Source organism: Rattus rattus, chromosome 2, assembly GCF_011064425.1.
Source record: "Rattus rattus isolate New Zealand chromosome 2, Rrattus_CSIRO_v1, whole genome shotgun sequence".
Lineage (NCBI taxonomy): Eukaryota > Metazoa > Chordata > Mammalia > Rodentia > Muridae > Rattus > Rattus rattus.
The window spans coordinates 217,488,551-217,496,445 of NC_046155.1; the positions used below are offsets into that span (position 1 = coordinate 217,488,551).

The 7,895-nt window shown below is 42.8% G+C and overlaps 1 pseudogene; it reads left to right on the forward strand.

The window, feature by feature from the left end:
- The first annotated feature begins 850 nt into the window (after positions 1-850).
- LOC116892984 lies at positions 851-2,406 on the forward strand (annotated as a pseudogene).
- Positions 2,407-7,895: the final 5,489 nt, after the last annotated feature.

The following is a 7,895-nucleotide window of genomic DNA, read 5'->3' on the forward strand; positions in this document are numbered from 1 at the left end:
GCGTGTGTATGCATGTGTAACCTGCATAACATTTTCCCCATAAACCATAAATGAGATACATTCCTGAAGCTGATTTCAGTTTCAGACACATAAGGAAAACTTCAGCAGTAAGTTCCCTAAACCAGCAATTAGATTTTCAGTCAATTGACAATATTCATGTAATCGAATTTGATAGAATAAGATATTAATTGTTTGAATCATAGTCAACCATGTGTATAATGGCATATGCATCATTACAGTTCTCCATGGGGACCTGCAGCTAGACAGTCACAGATGATACACACACACACACACACACATATCCATTACCTCTTGTTTGTGTGCACATGATGTTGGCAGGACTTCATAGTACCTTAAGTGCTTGTTTCACTGTCCTTGCTATGACCTATTACTACACTTCCTGTTTACCAAGCTAAGGTATCATCTTTACCATTTTTCTATCAATGCCATGCTCTAAGCACTTGAGGACCAATGGCAGGCAGTGGGCTTTCTCAATGTATGCACTCTGATGTCACCCAATGCATACGGCTTCCTTGTCACAAATAAGCTAAATAACATTCAAGAGAAACAGGCTTTATTGTGGAGAAAATTATAAAAATTGAATGAAACCTCATGCTACTCAGAGACGGAGGATTGGTCTGTGCCACAGATTCATCTTTGGTAGCTATATCTCTAACAGCATTTTCGTAACTATGTTAAATTTTGCTCTGTTTGTTGACTTATAAAATGCAATTTAAAAGTGTCTGGGAATGTTAAGTGGTTATTTTGTTTAAAGAAATAAGGCTAGGGAGCGCTCTGTGCGCCTGCTCCTCCCTAAGCGTTCCTCTTCTACAGTCGCTCCGCAGTGGCCATGAGGGAGATCGTGCACCTGCAGGCTGGACAGTGCGGCAACCAGATTGGCGCCAAGTTCTGGGAGGTAATCAGCGACGAGCATGGCATTGATCCCACTGGCACATACCACGGAGATAGCGACCTCCAGCTGAAGCGCATCAACGTGTACTACAAAGAGGTCACCGGTGGCAAGTATGTGCCCTGCGCCGTGCTCGTGGACTTGGAGCCCGGCACCATGGACTAGGTGCGCTCAGGGCCCTCGGGGCAGATCTTCAGACCTGATAACTCCGTCTTTGGTCCGAGAGGGGCTGGGAACAACTGGGCCAAGGGGCACTACACAGAAGGTGCAGAGCTGGTTGACTCGGTGTTGGATGTTGTGAGGAAGGAAGCTGAGAGCTGTGACTGCTTGCAGGACTTCCAGCTGACCCACTCCCTGGGTGGGGGGCTGGGTCTGGGATGGGTACCCTCCTTATCAGTAAGATCTGTGAGGAGTACCCAGCCAGAATAGCGAACACCTTCAGTGTGGTCCCTTCCCCCAAGGTATCAGACACAATGGTTGGGCCCTACAATGCCACCCTTTCAGTCCACCAGCTTGTTGAAAACACAGATGAGACCTATTGTGTTGATAATGAAGCACTCTATGACATCTGCTTCAGAACCCTAAAGCTGACCATACCCACTTATGGTGACCTGGACCATTTATTGTCTGCCACCATGATTGGGGTAACCATTTGCCTGCGATTCCTTGACCAGCTAAATGCTGACCTGCGAAAACTGGCTGTAAATATGGTGCCCTTCCCAGGCTGCACTTCTTCATGCCTGGCTTTGCCTCCTTGACCAGCCGGGGAAGCCAGCAGTACTGTGCCCTGACAGTTCCTGAGCGCACCCAGCAGATGTTTGATGCCAAGAACATGATGGTTGCCGTGTTCAGGGGCCGCATGTCTATGAAGGAGGTGGATGAACAGATGCTTAATGTCCAAAACAAGAATAGCAGCTACTTTGTTGAGTGGATCCCCAACAACATGAAAACAGCTGTCTGTGACATTCTACCTCGGGGCCTAAAAATGTCCGCCACTGGTTGGGGATTTAGCTCAGCGGTAGAGCGCTTGCCTAGCGAGCGCAAGGCCCTGGGTTCGGTCCCCAGCTCTGAAAAAAAAAAAAAGAAAGAAAAAAAAAATGTCCGCCACCTTTATCGGCAACAGCACGGCTATTCAGGAGCTGTTCAAACGCATCTCAGAGCAGTTCACAGCCATGTTCCGACGCAAGGCCTCCTACACTGGTACACGGGCGAGGGCATGGATGAGATGGAGTTCACCGAGGCTGAGAGCAACATGAATGACCTGGTGTCTGAGTACCAGCAGTACCAGGACGCTACAGCTGAGGAGAGGGAGAGTTTGAGGAGGAAGCTGAGGAGAAGGTGGCTTAGAGCTGTCTTAGTCACTACAGCATGGGAGCAGTGTGAACTCTTTATTCATTCACAGCTTGTCTGCTAGCCATGTCCACTGTGCATTTGCTGTCCTGTGTCCTGACATCACTTGTACAGATACCACCATTAAAGCAATTCATAGTGAAAAACTAAAGAAAGAAAGAAGGCTAGGTAAGAGATGGCTAAATGACAGAGACAAGGTTGGGCATAAAGTGTCACCTGAGACCGGCATGCATTACTGCAACTGTCATTATTTTTGGAAAACACGCTATTACAGGTTTTTTCTTAATGAAGTTAGAGTGAGCTAATTCTAAACTTGTTACTTTAAAGAAAAATATCAGCTTTCCAATGACCTTTACATGACTGATAAATTTAGCATTTCCAACTATTTTTAATGATCTTGTATTTGCAAAATGACTGCTGTTACATCTTCAGATAATAAGCCAAAAATTATAACTTAGAAAATTATTATTTTATGTCCACAAAATTAATAATAGTGTCTAATATTTATTTCACAATCTACACCATTGTTCACAACAGTTTAAGTTTAAAGAATAAACTATGATTTAAACTAAATATTCAAGAAGAAAATTTTGTTAGGTATGTTTTACTTTGAACGGTGAGAATTAATTTTGAGACAGTTAATTTTAATGCTCAGTGAAAACAAAAATTGTTAAAATATTATCAGAGCACTATGAAAGTAACATTGGAAAACATTACCTATTGCTTAACTTTCATACAAAATATCTTTCATCTACTAGCACCTGTTTACATGTCCTCATACGCATCTAACACACACACACACACACACACACACACACACACACACACCCCAAAAACACATATACACACCACTGCCCCTACCACACATAAATACCACACATCTACATACACATACTTCGTGCACAATTACTCCCCCTGATACACTACATACATATCATACACACATCACACAATACATACATAAATCACACACACAATACACACACACCGTACACACACAGTATACACAAACCACACACTCATACTGCACACAGACTATAGACACCCACACCACAGACACAGACACCACATATACATGCATAAAAACACACCTCATACACAAAACCACAGAAACAGACCCTTCACCACTCCATACCCATACATACCATACACACATACACACATATCACACACAGACACAACATGCATATACCTACACCCATACAACATACACACCACACATACCTCTACACTCATACATATACCATATATACCACATACATATCATACCACACCTCAACAAGCACAGACACATAGACACGCAGACACACACAGACACACACACACACACACACACACACACACACACACACAAATAAAAGCAATTGTAATTCCTTAATAGACAATTCTTAAATTTTGGTTAGCCTTCATTAAATACATTGTAAATCTGAATTGTAAGACTCACATTTGGCCTTGGAAATAGAAGGCAAATAATGCAAAAAGTGCAGAATTTTTGAAATATAGGAAATAGGAAACCCAGATATGAAAATCCAAACAAATGGGCATTTTCAAGCATTAAATTAATTTTGTCAAAACATCTTGCTGAGCATGCTCCCTGTTTGTGAGCGCACGAGCATGTGTATCTAGGAGAATGATAACTATGCCTACTGTCCACAACTGTGAACCAATTATAAGGAATGGATTTGTTCTGTCTACTGTATTAGTGTAAAATCAATTCCGCCTCCTAATAAGAAGCTAAGTGATAGTAAACAAATTCAAATCCATTTATTACATCACCATTTTCATGCAATTTCAGTATGATTACTCTTGGAGAGGTGAATGTTATATATTTTCCTTTAGAGGAAGTATATTTTAAAATGCCACATGCAATATTGAGAAAAATTTAATAGTTCAAAACTCAGGAAATATGTATTTATAAATAAAAGAATGATGGAACTCTTTGTAAACCACTTACATCTTGGCAAAGTTCATTATCCGGCTTAATGCTGAGAAAGAGAATGTAAATACTCCAAACACCACTGGGGACAATAATAGAGGCCTGGAACAAGTGCCACACCCAACAGAAGCTCTCATTAGTGTGAACCCCATGCAGTGAAGAGTAGCCCCCACGTCCAAACCTCAGACACGGAGACTGACTGCCCGTCAGGCCAACGTCAAAGAAGGAACTGATCTGAGCTAAATGAGTTCACAAGGGTAAGGCACCAAGCAGATAGGATGAGTGGATTTAAAAAGCACCCCAGATAGTTTGTGTGCTTCGGTGTATCAGGACCCTAGGCAGTCAGTATTCTGTACCCCAGGAAATGTCTTGCCAGGAACCTGGACCAATTGGCACCTTGATCCCAGACTTCCCAGCCTCCATAACTAGGGAAAACAAACGCCTGCTTTCCAATACCCGGTCTGTGGTAAGAATGTCATGGAAGCTTCCACAGGCAAAACCAGGGATGTCAGAGTTTATTTACTCTGTTTTCATAGTATTCTAACAAGGCTGGTTTTGTGACCTGAATATTATTGAAAAGAGAAACTGAAGAGCAGAGAAAAAGTTATGAGTCTGGACCACTTATCCGAAGCAAGGTTGGACAGAAGTAAGCTGAAGGCCAGAGGACAATGCAGACCTAGAAAGGAAAAGCTTGACAATTTCAAAAGCGTAGCAGGATAGCAACATCATTTATGCAGGAGAACCTTGCCTCACATCTCAGAACTCCCTAGGCATCCAATTTTATTTAGTACAAAATATATGAGGTAAGGAAAAAGGTTTTGGTGGGGTAAGTCCCAATTGTTTAAATAGTATTCTATTGGGTAAGAATCTTAACTTGCCAGAGAAAAACTTTCTTACAATGTAGAATATAATCTCTAACCAAATAAAAAATATTTTTCAGCCAAACAAGAAGAGGATACGATTCACTGGGGACCAAAGATGTCCTGCAATAGCCAGGCTCCAAGAGGCCCTACGTAATGTCCCTGGCCCTCCTGGTTTACATACCTTATACACTTTACATGTCACTCTGCCTGACAAGATTTGGGACATATTACCCCAGTTACATGCAAGAAAAGTAAGATATTATTTCTGAGACTGCTTGTAAGAGATAGTGGTTTCTCTTTCCTGTTATCTCCTCATCTCCCCCTCTCTTTGTCTCTTTCCTCCTGTACTGTTCTCCCCTTTTCCTATAATGCTGGGGAGAGCCAAGTACTCTGTAATGGATAGCACCATGGAAAGATCACATAATGAAGCATCTGCTAACAGTCATGTGACTGTGCTTGGCAACTAACTGTCCTGTCCTAGTGACATTATCAGAAAGTCACAGCACTGGGAAGTAATTGGCCTTTAACAACCAAAGAGATTCTTTGCCAGTAACCAGTAACACTGAGCTAAGACACAGACTCATGGAACTCAAAATCTAGCAGAATAGTACATGTCTGATGCTCAAAGCTATTAAGTGTCAATATGCTTTTTTTTCTTTTCTTTTATTGGATATTTTCTTTATTTACATTTCAAATGTTAGCCCCTTTCCCAGTTTCCCCTCCTGAAATTCCCCTCCCATTCCTCTACCCACCTACTTCCTCCCACCTCCCCGCCCTGGCATTCCCCTACACTGGAACATCGAGCCTTCACAGGAACAAGGGCCTCTCCTCACATTGATGTCCTACAAGGCCCATCCTCTGCTACACATGCAGCTGGAGATATGGGTCCATCCCTGTGTACTCTTTGGTTGGTGGTTTAGTCCCTGGGAGCTCTGGGGTGTCTGGTTGGTTAATGTTGTTGTTCTTCCTATGGGATTGCAAACCCCCCTCAGTTACCTCAGTTCTTTCTCTAACTGCTCCATTGGGGATCCTGTTCTCAGTTCAATGGTTGGTTAAGAGTGTCTGACTCTGTATTTCTCAGGCTCCAGTAGAGTTTCTCAGGAGACAGCTATGTCAGGCTCCTGCCAGCATCCACCTCTTGGCATCCCCAATAGTGACTGGGTTTTGGTGACTGCATGTGGGATGAATCCCCATGTGTGACAGTCTCTGGATGGCCTTTCCTTCAGTCTCTGCTCCACACTTTGTCTCTGCATTTCCTCCTGTGAGTATTTTGTTCCCACTTCTAAGAAGTACTGGAGCACCCACACTTTTGTCTTTCTTCTTGAGCTTCAAGTGGTCTATAATGTTGTCTTGGGTTAACATCTGCTAATCAGTGAGTACCTATCATGTGTGTTCTATTCTGATTGGGTCACATCCTCACTCAGGATGATATTTTCTAGTTCCATCCATTTGCCTTTGAATTTCATGAAGTCATTATTTTTAGTAGCTGAGAAATATTCCATTTTGTAAATGTATCACATTTTCTGTATCCATTCCTCTGTTGAAGGATGTCTGGGTTCTTTCCAGCTTCTGGCTATTATAAATAAGGCTGCTATCAGCAGAGTAGAGCATGTGTCCTTGTTATATGTTCGAGTATCTTTTGGGTATATGCCCAGAAGTGGTATAGCTGGGTCCTCAGGTAGTACTATGTCCAATTTTCTGAGGAACCTGCAGACTGATTTCCAGAGTGGTTGTACCAGTTTGCAATCCCACCAACAATGGAGGATGTGTTTTGCCCCATCCTTGCCAGCATCTGCTGTCACCTGAGATTTTTTATCTTAGCCATTCTGACTGGTGTGAGGTGGAATCTCAGGGTTGTTTTGACTTGCATTTCCCTGATGGCTAAGGATGTTGAACATATCTTTAGGAGCTTCTTGGCCATTTAATATTCCTCAGCTGAGAATTCTTTGTTTTGCTCTGTACCCCACTTTTCAATAGGGTTTATTTGATTCTCTGGGGTCTAACTTGTCAATATAGTTTTTAGTGCCAAAACAGAGAAAAGGTACAGGTTTTTCAGTCAATTAGCCTGGCCCAAGTAAACACTTTATGAAGGGAATCACTTCAGCATCATGCAGTATTAAGCAGCTAGAGGGTTTTCACTTCCACAGGTTGTAAGTAACATCAAGAAAGCATGGAGAGTAAGGGAACTTGGTAAACTGAAGTTTAGTCCTGGAGCATGCACAGGTGTAGGAGAGATCCAAGTCCCTTTGATCTCCACACGTGCTGTGGCTTATGTGTTCCACCCCCTACATATTCATCTACTAAATAAGCAAATGGTATTGCCTTTTTAAAGTTTTAATTAAAGCTTTGAACATACTGTGAATAGACTTGGAGAAGCCACACCTAAGGATCTTTGGAAAATGAGTCAAATTGTATTGTAACCTGGTGGAGTGTCCTTGCTTTCAGCCCCAGGACAGTGAAGGTCACAGGCACCCATGGTGATATAGGAGGTAGAAACTACCTGCTGGCCTGGGTGCTCTACACATGGAGGGTCCCCACCAGAACAACAATCGCACTGCTCTCCCTTGTTTCTCTGTCTGCTACTAGTATACATGTGGGAGGAGACCTGTAAAACAAAGAAAGGACTCCAAAATCAGAAGAAATTGGACCTTGCTGGTCTTGAAGAGCCATGGTGTTGCAAGACCAGATTAAAATTAAGAAGCTAGGGCTGGGGAGCTGGCTCAACAGCTAAGAGCTCTGCTGCTCTTGCAGAGGACCCGGGTTTGGGTCGCAGAACACACATGGTAGCCCACAAACCTCTAAAACTCCAGTTCCTAGGGATCTATGTCCTTGTCCC